This window comes from Zalophus californianus, chromosome 8, assembly GCF_009762305.2.
Source record: "Zalophus californianus isolate mZalCal1 chromosome 8, mZalCal1.pri.v2, whole genome shotgun sequence".
In the NCBI taxonomy this organism is placed as follows: domain Eukaryota; kingdom Metazoa; phylum Chordata; class Mammalia; order Carnivora; family Otariidae; genus Zalophus; species Zalophus californianus.
This window is the reverse complement of record NC_045602.1, coordinates 88,603,205-88,620,937: the sequence shown is the minus strand read 5'-3', so window position 1 is coordinate 88,620,937 and position 17,733 is coordinate 88,603,205. Positions and strand designations below refer to the sequence as shown.

The 17,733-nt window shown below is 49.6% G+C and overlaps 1 protein-coding gene across 2 annotated transcripts in view; it reads right to left on the bottom strand.

The window, feature by feature from the left end:
• SH3RF3 (SH3 domain containing ring finger 3) overlaps nt 1-17,733 on the bottom strand; it is a 364,525-nt gene that overhangs the window by 10,663 nt on the left and 336,129 nt on the right. The gene's annotated exons all lie outside the window — the stretch shown is intronic.

Sequence of the window (17,733 nt, the reverse complement as noted above, 5' to 3'; positions counted from 1 at the left end):
AGACACAGGAGGCCCCGGGGGCAGGCCCAAAGGCACCATTCCCGGAAGAGGATGCTGTGGGGGGTCCTTCCCAACAACGTACCCCTCGCCATGGCAGGGCCATCCCGGATGGGCAGGTCACTTGCTGTGCCACAGGAACCAGCAGTCAACACAACTGGCTTCTTTTTACCCGAGCGGGCAGTGAAATGATTCTACATCAGGCTTCCTGAGATTAGCTCCCTCAGCCCCTGGGTTTATAGGGCCGAAGCCCATGTATCCTGCACATCTTTGTTTGGAAACCCTGGGGAGCACTGTATGCAAACTTTCCTCTGCAGAATTATTTGTACCACACAGTGTGTATTTGTGTGCGTGTATTCATCACATATATTCCCTGAGAAAGTTCTTTGCGGGCGGGAAGGACCGCTTGTCCCAGAGCCAACGGCAGCTCCCCAGTGAGGGTGACTTCTCTTCCCCGAATTCCCTCAGTGGGAAACATCCTGATAAGACCTCTTAGCCCAGCAGGTGGCTTCCTTATCTTAAGAGAAAGGGCTGTTACGGAATGTGACAACATGAGGTCACGGCTCCTCACACACAAAACCAGTGACATAATCAGAAGATTCTGCCCTTACAATCATGGGGCCATGAATACACCGTCCCACTATAATGTGCAGACCCCTCTCCTGCTCCATAGCTCACTCCCAGTTCTCGTGGAGGACTCCCCACCGCGCCCCGCAAAGCCACCTGCCGGCGGGACGATGAGCACAGAGTCCTCACTGGAGACCCCGCTCAGTACTACCTGGACCCTGAAGGGCCTTCTCTCCTTAGTCTCACATCCTGGAGGCTCAGAGCAAGCTCTCAATGAGGAACTGAGAGACAGGCTGGGGTGGCCACACAGACCCAGAGAAGGATCTGGCCAGTGTCCTTGGGTGGCGGGGACCAGCCACTATGTCTGCCCTGAATTCTGCGTATCGCTGTCAGTGAGAGGGCACATCAGCCTCCTCCAGCCTGCTGATCACAAAGCACGTAAAGAAGTGTGTGAAACATTGCCAGTGAATGATGTATGTGTGAAAGAGAAAGTGGGTACATGCATAAGTGCTTTTAGAACAACACCCTTGCTCTGGGATTTGATCATTTTTATGGCCTTACTCAAGTTTTTTTTTTCTTAAAGATTTCATTAATTTATTTGAGAGAGAGAGAGCACTAATGAGCGCGGTGGGAAGGCAGAGGGACAAGCATATTCCCATTGAGCAGGGAGCCCGACTCGGGGCTCGATCCCAGGACCCCGAGATCATGACCTGAGCCGAAGGCAGATGCTCAACCGACTGAGGCACCCAGGCACCCTGAGAGTTTAGTTTTCTAATGTTCAGTGGAAATCAGGTGGCAAGGCGATATGGGCACACGGTGTAAGACAGCGGCAGCACACGGAAGTCTGAAACTATAGTCACTGAGTCAGCAATGGCCATTTGGTCACAGGGCTGAGCAGACCCTGAGGTGGGCTGAGGGAAGCTTTCCTCTTCCCACCTTCCTTGTCTGCATGGTTAGAGGCTCCTGGGGGAGGGTGGGTTAAGTGGTGCCGAAATATTCTTAAAATGCACATCTCTAAAATGCATATCCTTAAGCTAAGCCACTAACACTTTAGTATGAACAAGTCTTTATGTTTTCTCCACCCTTTGCAAGGATATTGATAGTAAGAATGGAAGTAGATGTCCTGGATACTGTCCCTGGTGAGGAATTGCTGGCATGGGTTAGCCCCAGGCTGGTGGGGAGCAGGTGGGTGTGGGGTAACGCAGCGAAGGGCAGCCCCCTGTTTATGTTGCCCAGCTCTGTCCTGCTTCCACAGCCACAAAGCGCGGTGACACACTTGGAGACCTTCATGAGTTTGGCCACGAGGGGGCGCCACACAGCTGGCTCAGAGGCATCCTTGTCTCCCAGGTAGCTGGGGCTCCTGAGGCCACCACCACGGAGAGGTGCTGACAGCTGGCCGCGTGTGTCTGGTCCTCGTGATGGCAGTCTCCTTACCCGAGGCCATGAAGGGGAGGACACTGGAGGACACAGTGTAGGCGTGAGGGGCGGTGTATGGCTCATGGCCCTCTGGGTGCTCCGGGAGGGTGAGCCTGCCCACTGGACCTAGGGAGCCATGTGGACACACAAACGAAACACCCAAGTATCACAGAAGCTATATGCTATCCAACGCTCACATTCCCGTTACTAATCCAGTGGGATGGTGAAGGTGAAGACGCCAAGAAATTTAACAGGATATGGCCGAAGCACAGACAGTGACCTAAGTTATGCCTGCTGTGCAGTGGATGTGCAGCCCTGCCAGTGCCTGGTGGGGAAGAGCCACCGCCTGGCGCCACCTGCAGTCCCTGAGGGGCTGTGGGTCCAGCCGCCTTTGCTGCGGCTGCCTTAGGCTGGGCCTCGCTGGGACAGACCGCAGGGGAGGGTGCAGGCCAGCCCCAGCATTAGGCCAGTGGGCCTCCAGGACCAGGGGTGAGGCAAACACGTGTGGAGCGGTTCGACAGTGTGGGCACCAGTGCAGGGACAAGCCCGCTTGGCCATGATGCTGGATCGTCAGTGGCACCACCGGCAGAAGGTTCTGTTAACAATCCAGACGTCAGGATGCACATGCCCAGTGGGACAGCGCCTGCCATGAGAGATGGCTGCCAGTGTCCCAGTCAAAGGGGCTCTGTGTGGGAGAGCGTTTTCACAGCGACTGTCCCCATCACCCTGGGACAAGCAATGAGCTCACCTCCATTCAGAGCTGGTGGCCCTGGCCGCTCCCTCATATGTAACAAAGGTGGAAGGAGATAGAACGAGGAGAGAAGTGGGGAGCTGCCTCTTAGCAGTTTCGGGGTGAAACCACAGCCCTACCTGAGATACCCCAGCAAGTTAAAAAAGAAAGGAAGGGACCAGGACCCAGCTGTCAGCCAGCATGACACGCTTGTGACTCCTATGGTGGTGTCCTTCTGCCTCAAGAGCAGAGCAGAGGTTCGATCAACAAACGCTCTCTTGTAAGGTGCCGTCTTGGGACAGAAAGCCCTGGAACCACGGGCCACGCCATGGTGGGGCGTGCTGTGAGGGAGAGAGGACAGAGCCACTGGGCCACTTAGCGTGTTTGCAGGGAAGTGTGGCCTTAGCTGCGGTTTGGAAAGAGGTGCAAGGATGTGATGGATAATTTTGCTGTCTCAGTTCCCCATGATTAAATATAACAGATTGTTTTCTTAATTTGATTTTGGCAAACACTCATATCACGACTGGAAAACCCTCTCCTTTGCCATCCATGACAGAATTCTGCTAATGCCTTATGTACCCAGTTACAACAAATTGCTGTGGAACTTGGTGACCTAGTGATTACCATGCACCCAGAGTTCAGGGAGTGAGGATATAGGTGTTCCAAGCCTTTCCCCTGCTGGTCGCCCTATTCTGGGTGATGCAGGTAAGAATCCGCTGATGGGCACTTTGCTGGTGGTGGGAACAGACTCGCAGATCAATTTTAGGAGCGACACCATGGGACAGTAAGAAGTTTTAGAGGACACAATTTCAGGTTAATCTGGACTAAAAGTTTATTAAAAGAAAGTGGATTTGTCTGTGTTTCTCCTGGGAACAGGACTAAATTAGGGACTTTCCTGAATCCAGTCAGATGCAGAGAATGGTGACACTGTTAGGACTTCGGGGTCGTTGTAGGTATGTTTTAGTGTTTTAGGACACTCAGTGCTGTCCTACACCGTTTCCTGCCAGCATTCCGCCACCTCCATCTGTGGCCTCCATTCCCCTCTCCAGAGGAGGGTCACTTTCCATCCCAAGGCCACGGTGCAGCCATTTCAGCCTTGTGGGGGGACAACAAACACTCTGAAGTGTGGGAACAAAATGCCTCCAAGTCCCGCGTGTGGAAGGCACGTCTGCAGAGAAACGTGCCCTCATCTTCTGTCTTCTCCCAAAATGAGTGATGGGCTTCTCCTTCTCTGTGAGGCCCTTCACTGCGCCCATGCAGGCAACCTTCCCATGGGGGCCTCCCTCCCCTTCCTCTGCCCCTGGAACAGGATAGAAGCACAGGGGCAGCCCAGGCCAGTGGCATGAAGGCCCAGCTCTGAGTCCTGGCTCCGCCAACACCGAGTTGTTAAGATGACAGATGGAAGAGTGCTTTTTAAACTATGAATGCGTGTCACAAATATTTGATTGTGTGGCTGTTTTATGATGTGTTTATATGATATGCTATTTTTAGGTTTTCGCAAAACACCCACCACCTAGTTAGCTCCCAGTATGTTTTTGTTAAATGAATAAAATCAACTTCACTTCCACCTGAGGCAGGTGTCTCACTGTTAACCCTCATCTTGCCTTGAGAGAGCCCACAGGCCAACACGGGGTCTCTTGGCTCTCCAACTTTGGGTACAAAGAACCAACTAGGGAGTTGGATAAAGTGTAAATGTTGGCCCCACCCTCAAAGATTCTAACTCAGCAGGTCTGAGATGGGGGCAAGAAGAATGATTCTGATCCAGAACCCAGGAAGGGATCAATTATAAGCCAATGGTCACGTGTCAACCTGCTAATGATTTCAGAAGACTACAGATAGTGCTGTAGAAACCCAGAGAAGGGACCAGCTTCATGGGAAGGTGGGGAAACAAGGAAACTGGTTTGTTGAGCACCTACTAAATGCCCAGCCCAATGTTCCATGCATGGGTTTAAAGCCGCGCATTGGAGTGTTGGCCCGCATGGGCGTGCTGAGTCTAGCTGAGGGTCTGAGCTGTCTACCAGCTCCCTGGTGGGGCTGTCCTCCCTAGTTGCACTCTGAAGAGCAAGGGCGGGTGTATGAATGGAGGTTCAGCAAGCAAGGCAGGCCACAGCAGCCAGAGGGACAGACGCGAGCCAAGGACTGCTGGAACCCGATGAGTTAGTTCCAGAAGCTCTGGCTCTCGAGATACATAGGTAGTTCTGAAAGCCTCCCTCAGCATGTAAACAGAGCATCATCATGTTAGAGAAGTAAGAGCTTATGAGTTTCATTAAAAAAAATTTATGTGTGTGTACACACACACACACATGCACACACTAACACATATGGACACACATACCCTAAAATAAAGTCATACCCTACTTTAAAAGAACCATCTGGAAACCTAACATTAAAAAAAGAGATATTTGAAGGAGTTCATTCATTATAGGAAAACTGTAAAACATTTTACAAATAATACAATAATAGTTTTTCTGTTATGATTAAAATAGGGGCCTCCCTAGGGGCCTTAATTGTTTTACAGAACATTAATGTAAAAACTTGGCAAAAGGGAAAAGAAATTTAAAGCTTAAATTAAGAACTGCTGCCAGTTAAGAGTCAACCAAAAATTATGGAAAATTCTCTGTGAAATTATAAAAAGCCAAAGGGAATAGAACTTGATTTATAAAATGGGACATTAAAAATTTCAGGGGTATAATTCATTTCATTCAAATAAGGTAAACCTGTAAATGTGACCTATTAAGTACCATGTTTTTTTTTAATCAGGTTGTCTCCTTTGTTAACCTATGTTAAAGAAGGTGGCCACAGCATAGTTCCTCTCAAACAGATTCTTAGTTCTTTTTTTGTGCAGGGAAACATTTAAAATCACTGGTCAGGCACACACTGAATGCTAGGCCACCTATGGTGGGTTGTATGGTGCGTAGTATGTCAACTCAGACTTGACTGCAAGGCTTAGCCCTGATAGTCTGGGAAAACCTCAGCCTGAAGAGGAATCCCCAGCTGATTGTGCCCATGGATGGGTACATGCTCTGTTCAAAGTCAGAAGGGTGGCTGAGAACTCTACCTTTGAGCACAAAGGATCAAACACAATCACACATTTTTACTCTGCGTTTGCATGAGCTGAGATGCAGGAGACAATGATCACAGGTCATGGGTCATGTTCAGATCATGGGTGGACACTCAGTGACCTGGGAGCACCTGCAGACTGTCTGAAGAAAGCATAGAAATATTCTTCCCAGACTGTTAATATTAGTTACAGGGGATGATGCACTTTTGTATTTGTTTGAGTCATTATGTCAAATGTGTATTTCTTTTAGTTTAACAGGGGAAACATAATAAAAGAAAAAGTTGCCACCTGTTGCTTTGACCATAATGGTACTAGATGTGATGAACCAGCGAGAACTTTTGCTATTAGCTTATGGAGGAGGTGGTCTTATAAGGGGGGGCACTTGGGATGGCCTTGAGGGCTGGGCTGATTGGATATAATGAAGGGGGTGGGCTTGTGGGTGATCTGGTCCTGGTGAGGCATGAGAAGGTATGGAAGGAAGAGAGGAGATGCCTGGGAGATGAGAAAGGCAGGGGACAGCATATCTTGGTGCCCTGAGAGCAGGCTGAGGGGCCAGAAGTCTGCTCAGCAGACACTGGGAGCTGCCTGGAGCCGTGCTGGATGCAGATGAGGTGCGAGGGGAGGAGAGCAGGTGAGTGAGTGACTCTGGGTGGCAAGGTCATCAGCACGCGGCCACGGGTGGGGAGACGGAGCGGGGACCATGTGATGGTGATAGTCACAGGGCATTTGGAGGGAAGGTGATACCAGCTCCTGCCAGTGGGTGACAGTAGGTGAGGGCATGCGCCCTGCAGCTGCACACTCGCTCTGGGCCCGCATGGCCATGGCAGACTCTGGCTGACACGACAGACAGAACGATACAGAAAGCAAAATCAGCTGTGAAGTGTGTAGGACTGTTGAATTACAGACCTGTACCTCTGAAACAAATAATACATTATATGTTAAAAAAAAAAGAAGAAGAAGAAGAAGATAGCAGGAGGGGAAGAATGAAGGGGAGTAAGTCGGAGGGGGAGACGAACCATGAAAGACGATGGACTCTGAAAAACAAACTGAGGGTTCTAGAGGGGAGGGGGTGGGGGGATGGGTTAGCCTGGTGATGGGTATTAAAGAGGGCACGTTCTGCATGGAGTACTGGGTGTTATATGCAAACAATGAATCATGGAACACTACATCAAAAACTAATGATGTAATGTATGGTGACTAACATAATAAAAAAAATCAGTTTAGAAGATGGTCAAACAATTCTCAGATGCCACATCAACCTACAGGCAGTCAGGAACATCACGGGGCAGGCATCAGGGGCCTCCAGGAAGGCCAGAGCTTGGAGAAGTGGGGGCATCAATCCTCATACCTGTTAGAACGACTCTCAGCTGTATATTTGGGAAAGAGCTGGTGAGAGGCCTGATGCACATGGATTTGGCTGGGGGCTTCGAGGAGCCTTTAGATAATCAAAATAAAAAATGAAGGGACATGGTGCATCCTTATCTTTATACACTGAGTCTGGCTCCCAGACAGCTAGGGACACTTGGAAGACTTTTGATTAAAATTTCATGTTTGGAAAAGTTTCCTACTGGAGATGGGGAAAGGGTAATTAAAAGCTATGCCTTGTTAAAATTTTGATGGGGAAAGACACATCTCTGCCTGAAAGTACAGTTACTGTAAGAGCAGAGAAGGGGTTATAACAATATAAATTTGTAGAGCATCTTCAGAAAGGGTAGAGGAATACAAGATCTATACTAAATAAAGAGGAAGAAGTCCACAAGTTAATCAAAAGAGACAGGGAAAATGTGCATGTAGCTATTGGCTATTTTAAACATGAAAACACATCTTCAAAAATATTGACCTCACAAAAGACCAAAGCTGAAGATTGATTCATGAAAATAATGGGGAAGGGAAGCAGCAGATAACAATGTGCCAATCTGATTGTGCTTTCTCTAGCTTTTGTTTTTGATGGGGAAGATGCCTGCTGCAGTATGCTGCCCTCTTGTTCTTCCTGAGGATTGAAACCATTAAGTGAAGCCTTTGTTCAGTGCTCTGCCTGTGGCACTGTGCTGGGCACTCTGAAAAGGGAGCTGAGTGGACAGAAGAAAAAGTGGGAGTGCAATCTGGGTCCTCCAAAGCACTGTGATTACAGCAGTTTATTGGATTCAGAAACCGAGGACAACACTCAGGACCTGGGCCTGGCAAGTGGTTTTGGGTGACCAGCCAAGTTCAATGCAGCAGGAAAGAGCTCCTGAAGTAGAGGATACCATCTCCCTGAGGAACTTCAAAAAGATGGCACATCATGACAGCTTTGGAGATAGATGGAGGGGGTGTCACTGTCATTGATTAGCTGACTGATCTTGAACAAGTCACTTAACTGCTCTTAGGCTCATATGTAAAATGGACTATATATATATAACTAATTATACTGTAGACTATTTCTTGAGAGCTCACTATGAACCGGGCACTAAGTCTTGGACATCATTAGCTCTTAGGTTCTTAAAACAACCCAATAGAAAAAACATAATCTCTGAGATTGTAATCAACAGACATAGTGTAATCAACTAGAAAGTTGCACCATTTGGATTTAAACCGGGACTTGCTTCCAAATTTTAATGCCAGCTCTACTGCTTTGTCCCGAGAATGAAGGCATGTCATCCCAACATGGCATCGATAAGTGGGAGGCCCCGTGCAATGCACCACTGAGGTTTTCATGTGTTTAAGTTGCTTCACAGATGGGCACTGAGGTATTTACATAGAGTCATGATTACAGAACTCTAATGAGGGCTACATGATGATAAAACGGGGTTGGCCAGTTACCCAACACCCTTGTGACCCAGCAGCTCTTGGCTCCTCTGGGCTGCTTCCTCAGGACGGGATCTTGACAGTAGCCTGCACTGATCAGAGGACTGATGAGGATGGCAGGTAAAGCACCTAGCAGAGCGCCCGGCACAGAGTAGGCTTTCAACAAGGACTAGCTGTCACAAACCTCAGCGACGGTGGTGGTGTATGCCAGTGGTCTTCATCCGTTCACCTGGCCCTCAGCCAGCACTCATGTCCCGGGAGCACAGGCTGAGGTCAGAGGAAGGCTAGCACGTGCAGTTATCCACCACAAAGGAAGATCGATAGGACTCAAGTGCCAGCTACATGTCTCTGAGCCTCTGGAAGCCTCCTGTGCAATAAGAGGTTGAGAAATATACTCCCAAGTCCCTGAAACAGTGCACTCAGAAGCTCCCAACTTAGAGAAACACCCCAGTCTCTGTTGTAGGGAAGAAGTGTTGTGAGAAGCAAACCACACTAACCATGTTGTTTTTCCTTGTTTTTTTCACACTCAGCTTGCTGGCTGGAAAGCACCAGGTGCCCTTTCCAGCTCCCAGAAAACACAGTAAATAAAGATGGTAACAATATGGTGGGGACTAGAACTTGAGAGCAGACAGAGACACCACGGACCCACCTCAGCTGGACCTCTGGGCACCCTGAACCTGACCTGTCCAGGGCACTGGCATTCCTCATCTCCTCCCCCTTGAGAAGGGCCCTCTCTTGGGCTCCTCGACTCTGTCTTATGGTTTCTTTCTCTGCCCTTCTGCACAGCGGTTGGATCCTTCCTGCCAGTGCCGCGCCTTCCCCCCAGCCCCAGGTACAAACGCTCCTGGACTCGGTCTCTTGCTTCACTCGTTAATGTACTCTTGCCAGAAGCTTTGACACAGGATTGGCTCTTCAATTCTCTCTTCTGCGGTGAAAGCATCTCTAGCCCCAAGGTCTCAAATGAGCTCTAGGTCTTTTATCTGCAACTTCACCTAGACATTTTTTAAAGATAGAAATCATACAAATAAAACCATCAAAAGACGCCCAAAGCTCTGAGCTAGAGGACTGGGGAGGCTCATTCTGCCCAGACCTGATTAGAGACATCCAGAGGTGATCACGTCCCCCATGCCCGTGCCCAGGCGAGTGGCCGGGTGAGCCCAGGGGACCGAGGTGCGAAGAAAGAGGGAGGGAGGCCGAGCCAGGGGCTGGGGGCTTGTGCTCTCAGCACCATCTGCAGGCCAACGCCCTGGGACCTGGCTGCCTGTCCCTGTCCTCCTCCTCAACAGAGCGTAGCAGCCTGAGGGCACCCCAGCTGCTTGGGACGGTGGGGTCCACACCGGAATGGAGGCCCTTTCTCCAAACTTGTAAATCATGGCAGCCCATGCTCATCTTCCCTGACCTCTTTGTTTATCACTCTCATTCATGTGGCAGGTCTTGCCCCTTCCAGAGGCCTGACTCTCACTCTCTTATTTCCTTCTCAGGCAATGATGCCAGCACCCCCACACATCTATTTTATAGAGGAAAGAAAGCTGAGCATTGACCACATGCCTGGTGTTGCGTATACCATTTCTATTTTAATGTACCTTGCCTTAGTTGGCTTGAGCTGCCCTAACAAAATACCAAAAACTGGGTGGCTTAAAGAGCAGAAATGTATTTTCTCCTAGCCTAGAAGCTGGAAACCCATAATTAGGGTGCCAACATGGTCAGGTTCTCGGTGACGGCTCTTTTCCCGGCTGTAGATGGCCGGCTTCTTGCTGAGTCCTCATGGGACCTTTCCTTACTGCAGGGGCATGCAAAGGGAGCCCTCTCCCTCTTCTTCTAAAGCCACTAATCCCATCATGGGGCTCCACCCTCATGACCTCATCTAATAATTACCTCTCCAAGGCCTCACCTCCAAATGTCATCACACTGGGGCTTTATCATATGAATTTGGGTGGCAGGGGACCCAAGTATTCAGTTCATAACATTCTGCCCTTACCTCCCAAATTCATGTCCTTCTCATGTGCAGAATGCATTCATTCCAACCCAACCCACAAAGTCTTAATTAATTCAGGCTTCAACTCCAAAGTCTAAAGTCCAAAGTCTTAATATTCAAATCAGACACGAGTGAGGGTGGAAGTACGGTTCAGACACACCATGTGGCCCCAGGCACGATGGTGGCACAGGCATAAATGAGACGTTCCCATTCCAAATGGCAGAAATAGGAAGGAGAAAGTCCCAGGCAAGTCCAAAACTTAGTAAGACAAATCCCACTGGAGCCTGAAGTTTGAGAATAATCCTACATGGTTCAGTGCCTCCCTTGGAGACCTACCTCTGAGGCTTCCATCAGAGGCCACCTGCCTGTTGGAACTGAGGTGGTGGTCCTCTGAATCGCCTTAGCATCCTTCCTCCCCTTCCTTGAAGAATAGCGCACATTTGTGGCCAGATAGCTGGATAGTCTGGTCCCGTAGGATCCAAGACGTCCTACAACCACCCTTCATTCCAGCCTGCTTGCTCCGTTCTTGTTAGTTCAAAGTGGCAGTGTCCCCGCACTGCTGGCCCCTGTGGAGACTGCTGGTCACCTCCATGAGTCACACCTGGCATCTCGTCATCAAACGGTTGTTCAGCCTCATGCTTACATTCTCCTTAGAACATGCCTTCTCATTTTTTGCAATATGGATAGGCTAAACGCCCAAGTTCTGGTTCCTTTTTGGTTAACAATTCCTTCTTCAGTTTATTCTTTCCTCTTGCATTTTACTCTAAGCAGTCAGGAGGAACTAAGCCAGTCCTATGACACTTTGCTTAGCAATTTCCTCAGCTCACCAACTATGTCATCGCTCAAAGGTCCCCAGAACAGGAGAACACAGTTCAGCTAGATTCTTTGCCACCTTATAACAAGGAGTGCCCTCCTTCCAGTTTCCAATAATGCGTTCCTCATTTCCCTCTGAGACCTAAGATGCACTATTCTTCAAGATTCATATTTCCACCAGTGTCCTCTTCATGATTATTTACATATTCTCTAAGAAAAGAGAAGCTTTCTCTCCAGCTCCCCTCTTTTCTTTCTGAGCCCTCACCAGAACTATCTTTAATGTCCACATATCAAGCATGTACTTCAAACTCTCCCAGGCTCTACCCACTGCCTGGTTCCACAGCTGCACCCACATTTTTAGCTATTTGTAAGAGTATCACCCCACTTCCTGGTACCAAAATCTGTTAGTTTGCTCAGGTGTCCATAGCAAAATATCACACACTGGGTGACTTAACTAACGAAACTTATTTTCTCACAGCCTGAAAACTGGAGGGCCAAGATCAGACTGCTAGCTTGTGAGGACTCTCTTCCTGGCTTGCAGATACCACCTCTCCTTAGGTGTGCATGTGGAGAGGGAGGTCTCTCTCTTCCTCTTCTTCAAGGCCACTGATCCCAACATGATGGTTCTACCCTCATGACATCATCTAACCTTAATTACCCACCAAAGGCCCCACCTCACACTGGGGGTTAGTGCTTCAACTTATGAATTTTGGGGGGACATGAACATTCAGTCCAATACATAACAGTTGGGTATGGGTCACAGTCACCTCATTTGCAGATGAAGAAATTCAAGTTCAGAGAGATTAATTGGGCTTGGATCCAGGTCCCCATGGTGAATCCAAGGCCTTCTCTACCTGTCACACCACTTGCCATTCCCCCTGCAGTTGATGAATGAGTGAATGGAGGGAGGGTTTATTGTTCCTTCATTACTGGTGTCATCAAGGCCTCTGGCCTGGGCCCTCTCACCCCTGATCTGCCCTATACACCAGGGCCTGGCTAAAGTTCTGGAACATTACTCAGTGTCTGCTGAGTCTAACCAGTCTTCACTTACTGCCCCTGAACACAGCCACATCTCCAGGGCTGAGCTGGCCCGAATGCCCCCATCAGCCCTGCAGCTCCTTGAACCAGCCTCTATGCAGTGAAACTTTCTGAGTGATAGACGTTGGGTGCCGTCTCCAGATCTAACACAGCCAATCCATGTAGGGCAGCTGAGTCACGTTGTTCTCTTTCCTCTCGGCCCCACTGCCACCAAAGCCTTCCTTAGGGCAGAGCTCGCTGCACGCACCCCTGGATCCCAGGCGCAGCCCAGTTCAGCACTCCACCAAGGCACTGCACAAATGCAATCAGAGCCCGGTTGGCCTGTGGCAGCTGCACACCCAACTTTTTCAGTGTGGTCCCACGACACCATCACTCCACACAGCAGGCGAGGCCAGGGTCAGGGCACCCCGAGCACATGTGGCCCACCATCAGTGGGTGCTGAATGAAGGAAGGATGTGCCTGGCTTGGATTACATGCGGCAGGCTTGTTGGGTGTGCCCTGGGAAATGGCGGGTCGCAGGGCCCTAGAATGTTCATTCTGAAGCCAAGACTCCGGATGAAGAAGGGAAACGGAGGCAAGGCAGCAGGGCAGCATAGAACCGGACGCAGAACCCTTGGCTCTACTCCAGCTCCTATTACCGACCGGCCATACACCATGAACAAATGACCTAAATTTTCTGTGCCTCAGAAATGAGGTAACACGAGTACCTACCACAGAGGGTTGTCATGGGGACCAAGTGAAACCATACTTGCTAGATGCCTGACACCTGGGAGAAGCAGGTTTGTCTGCATCACTCTCAATATGGTTACTACACGGATGTCTGGTACCATGGAGATATTGGACACAATGCCTTCTTTTTGCAAGAATAAGTCTTGGTATGAATGATACTTAAGTGTCACTTCATAGCTGCCTTTTACTCTGTTGGAGAAGAGAGTATCACCTCTCAGCCAAAGGAACAGTGCAGGATCTAGTCTTTTCTTCTAAATCAATGGTCCTCACAGGTAGCAATGTTGAAGTCACCCTTCCTACAAGCTGTGATGACACGTTTGGCCTGAGGGGACACATCACCTGTGCAGCACTGAGCTGCAGGGGGCTGTCAGCTTAAAGCAGTCCCTGCCCCCCTCCCTAATGTTAAGAAACTGACAAGCTATTTCAGGGGAAAAACGAGGAGGAAGAGGGGTGTGTGTAGGTGCCCAGCACTGACAAGTGGCAGGCTTGGCTGGGGCTGTGCAGTTTGGTAGGAGGGCTCCTGGCACCCCAGGCTACTGTCTCCTCTGCCCAGGACATCAGTGGGAGCTTGAAAGCAAGACTCTATGGGATAACATATTCAACAGAATTGATTTTTGCACTTAATTAAAAAGTACTGAATTGGAGATAGCTGTAACAGACAAGCAAGGTTCCAGCTGAACTCAGGGAAAGAGTGAGAGGTCACAGAGCTAGATCTCAGGTGATATGGCAGATGGAATTTTCAAAATTTGACCACAACACTGTCTCCCCTCCCACTCACCCTCCTGGCAAAGTGACTTTGGCACTCCCCTTGTTAAGTGACAGGAGTCGTGTCTCATCCCCATGTGCGGGAGACCTTGTGATAGCCTCCACTGACAGAGCACGCTGGAAATGCCACTCATGATCCAAGGCATGAAGATGCCATGCGCTCACTCTCGGAACCCAGCCACCACGCTGCAAGGAAGCCCTTGCCCGCCCACCATGGAGAGGCCACAGCTGGTGTTTGACAAACAGCCCAGCAGAAGTTCAAGCCAACTGCCAGGATCAACTGCCAAACCTGTGAGCAAGCGCGCCCACAGGTGGCTCTGCTCCCACCAGCACACCCTCCACAGCCTCCTAGACTCAGCTGAGGCCCCAGACCTGGCGGAGTAGAGACAGTCTCCTGGGCATGCCCTGCCCAAGGTCCTGATCCACAGAACATGAGATAAGCATATCAAAGTGATTATTGTTCTACACCATGGAGTTTTGGGGGTGATTTGCTATGTAGCGAGAGTAACTGGGGCAGATTTCACTTTGACCTCTCGTGAGATTTCCTAGTCCAGACCATGCCTACACAATACGAGTGCTGACACTGCTATCATCAGTATAAAGATCTCACATATGAGCTTCAGACACACACACACACACACACACACACACACACACACACACACACACTGCATTTGTGATAAACAAGTGTGGGATGGAAAGACAAAAACACATCCCAATAGGCTTTTTTGGAAAATGTTACAGAAACATTGGAAACATGTACAATTGAAGGCTAACCAAGCATCCAAATAATAGATGAGAAGAATTCTGTCAGGAAAGATGCCAAGATTTGAACTTCTATATAGTTTTACTGGAAATATCAAGAGTTCTAGATAACCTAATACAACCAAATAGAAAAGCAGGGTCATAAAAACCAACAAGAAGGCCCATTGCTGATTCCCACGCTGGATTGGAAATTGGGGTAGAAGGGTTTTAGCCAGAGGATGCATTTTTCAGACAGCCCACGGAATCCAATCCATGCAAGCCTGAGTGTATCAGAGACAGATAGGTGGCTTTACAGGAACTGAGAAAGAGAGAAGAAATAAAAAAGAGATGGAAGGTGAAGGTTAACAAGGCTGTGAGGACATAAAAGCATTTAAATTGCTTTCCCAAAATGCTGCCTCCAACCAGGCAGCTCCTTTCCCTCTGGAAAGACACTGCTCAGGTAGCTTAGAGGACTTAGTGTGTCCTTTTGTCATTGTCAGTGGACAAGACGCTCAGGGGACCTTTTCCCCAAGGGCCTCTCTCAGGCTTGCAGTCCCTCAAGGAGTATGTCATTATCAGGGTGGGGGAGGTGAGGAGGCAGACATGCAGGGACCCCACAGCAGGAACAGATCACCTCTGTGCAGGTCTACACTGAAGGGAGGGTTCCATGGGGCTGTGATCCAATCACTTCGATCTCCCATCTCCTGCTGGGAGCACCCAAGTAGGCAGTAGCTCTCCCCTAACCACACATGTCTGGCTGGGAGAAGGACTTTCTGGTCTCCTGATCTCCTTTTAGGGGTTGCAGGAAATGGGTGATGTGCTGCTGACTGCATATGGCTTGCCATTTCTTCCTTGGAGGGCAGAGAGTGACAAGGTCTTTGGAGGTGAAGGTCGTGCCTTTGTAGAGATGTGAGGAGAAATCTTCTCTCCTCTGGGTCAGTCCCTAACAGTCACCACGTGATGTGAGGTTTAGGCAACCAGAGGGCCCCCTGCTCAGGGGGAAGGAAGTATAAGCTTCAAGGACTTCCAGTTTTCCCCAAGGCTATGGTCCTTCAGGGTCAATGTCTTCATAATCACCTGTTGAGGCTCATGGAGAGCCCAAGGGCATTTTAGAGGACATCTGAATGACCAGTATCTTGATATAGTAGAGTCCAGCTTAATAAGAAAATTCAAATATTTTGCATATGAGATCTCATTGTATGACTCGCTTAAGGAGTCTAAGATGATCTGAGTAGGGGTACCTCACCTTGGGGTTGTGCCACAATCGTCAAAGGCTCACATGCACGTGATCATATCTGTTCTTCACCCAATCCCAAGAGGCACTATGCCAGCACTCTTGGTGCCCCTAAGAATGTCACACTGCCAGATGTTAGTAGGTCTGGCATGGGGAAAGGAAGGAAACAATAGGCTTCCTGACTAGGCTAGGATATTCTTGAACCTTCACTATGCTAATAAGCTAAATTTTCAAAAATGTAATTTTATTTTGATAAGAACACCTAACACAAGATATACCCTCTTAACAAATTTTTAAGTGTTCAGTACAGAACCGTCTACAACATAGTATCAATGACCACAGGTACAAGGTTATACAGCAGATGTCCAGAATGAAGTCATCCTACTTACCGGGAACTTTGTCATCAGGCATAAGTTTAGGTTAAGCAAGATGAGTAGGTTCTAATAAGCTAAGTTTTACTGCAGGAGTTTTTTGGTAGGCCCAGGGCTCTTTTGAAAATGAAGAAAGGATTCTGAAGATTTGGGAAGGCAATGAGTTGCCAAGATAATATCAACATAACCAAGGGTCAGAGCCAGGCCTGGGCCCGAGGGGTCCAAACACCCGATTCATGGTTCTAGAGAGCTAGTTCATACACCAGTGGTTCTCAACCAGGGGTAATTTTGTTCCCCAGGAGACATGGGGAACATTTCTGGTTGTCACAGCTGGGGTACAACATGCTACTGGGATCTAGTGGGTAGAAACCAGGAGTGCGGGGCTCCTGGGTAGCACAGTCGGTTGAGCATCCAACTCGTTTTCAGCTCAGGTGATGATCTCAGGGTCATGAGATCGAGCCCTGTGTCAGGCTCCACACTCAGTGTGGAGTCTGCTTAACATTCTCTGTCCCTCTCCCTCTGCTCCTTCCCACCTCCCCCAAATAAATAAATCTTAAAAGAAACCAGGGGGCTGCTCAATACCCCACAATAAAGAATTATTTGGCCCAAAGAATGTGAAGGCTGCAAAGCCTTGGTTGACATGGCAGGTGGCAGGCACTCCCTGTGGGTCTGTTCCTGTCCCTTGCCGAAGGCCACTGTGATAGAATGAATGCAGATGCTGGCTGCGGTTTAGCTGTACCTTGGCTGCCACTCAGCATCACACTCCTCTCCCCACTTTGGCTCTGAGACCCGGACAGCTGCAGGAACTGAGCTTGGACCAGCTCCTGGGAGTCAGGGGGGCCCGGCTGCCACTTTGTGTGGGTTTGCTTTGAGGAACAAGGAGGTGGAGGGGTGATGAAGAGTGTGTTTGGTAGACAGAATGATCCAGAAGCACTTGGAGGTTCACGGACAACACCGAAAGGTACTATTTGGACTTCTGTGATCTGGGGAGGGGGTTATTGCCCTTCTTGGCACTGAAGTGGGCAGGCTGGGGCTGGCTTCTGGAAGGCTGCTGAACTCTCCAGCCAAGAGTGAGTGTGGCACGTTTATGCTCCTGTCCTAAAGTGTTAGGGACGGCGGGCCTCCAGAACCATCAGGCCTGCCCCCAGTTTGCTGTGAAAGCAAAGAAGGATCTGTGGCATTTTGGCTGGTAGACAGGAGCTGGCCCTGATGCACCCAGGGAAGGCCAGCAGGAAGCTTCCCCGCCTCCTGGCTTGTGCGTGTGGCCTCCTCCCGGCAGGCCGTCCATGGTTCTGAAGCTCTGACAACACGCGTGCACACATTGGTGTTGGGGAGCCTCTGTGCTGCTCTCACTGTAACTCACCCTCAGGCCGACTGTGGGCCTCACACGGTGCTGCCATGTGTCCCCAGGGGGCATGTGTCCTGCTCTTGGTCAGGCCCATGTCTCCCCCCAGCAGGGTGCCACATCCATAGTGGAAAGGGCCCCTTCCTCTCCCAGAGCTCTGCTGG